The 619-nt window shown below is 46.7% G+C and overlaps 1 long non-coding RNA gene across 1 annotated transcript; it reads right to left on the reverse strand.

The window, feature by feature from the left end:
• Nucleotides 1-4: 4 nt before the first annotated feature.
• LOC109508809 (uncharacterized) lies at nt 5-613 on the reverse strand. The gene is made up of 2 exons (XR_002166786.1): nt 292-613; nt 5-203 (listed from the first exon to the last, which is right to left on the reverse strand). It is a non-coding gene; the product is annotated as an uncharacterized LOC109508809 (long non-coding RNA).
• Nucleotides 614-619: the final 6 nt, after the last annotated feature.

The raw sequence follows: 619 nt of genomic DNA on the forward strand, positions 1-619 counted from the left end.
GTTTTTTTTTTGCAAAGACATTGTTATTCAACGCATAGGCAAGCGCCTGTGTGATGGCCGGGTTGAGAAGTACCTGGTCTGTGGAACCGACATCGCCATTGGTGAACGGGTCGCAGTTCTTGTAAATGGAGAACATAGCGAGGCCAGACAGCATTGCCAGACTAAGAGTCACACACAAGCCCACCATGTTCACATACAAAGCCCTGGACAGAGAGTGAGAGGTGATGTAAGGGCATGAAGGCTTCTAACTGATAATCATCGATAAATAATGTAGGCTGCAGGAATGCTCACATCTTGGCATGGCGCAGTGTTTTGCAAGAGATGTAGCGTTGCACCTGGGATTGGTTTATAGCGTAGACTGACATCCATGTCACGCTACCACCTATAGTCATGCTCCAGAATGTATGCCGCTTCAGGGGATCAGGGTCAAAGCTGAGTCAGGTCCAAAATGAAAGACAGCTTATATGTGGAAAATATTTGTCTTGGTTTTACAAGCTCCATTGCAGGACACTCCTAGGCCATAAATAACAAAACAAGCAGTCGAAAAACTGACAAATAATAATTATGGCGGGAACCGACAGTGCCTTCTTGACTTGTGCCTTTGGGGTGGGAGGTGGGG

Source organism: Hippocampus comes, unplaced genomic scaffold, assembly GCF_001891065.2.
Source record: "Hippocampus comes isolate QL1 unplaced genomic scaffold, H_comes_QL1_v1.1 C16631060, whole genome shotgun sequence".
Taxonomy (NCBI): Eukaryota; Metazoa; Chordata; class Actinopteri; order Syngnathiformes; family Syngnathidae; genus Hippocampus; species Hippocampus comes.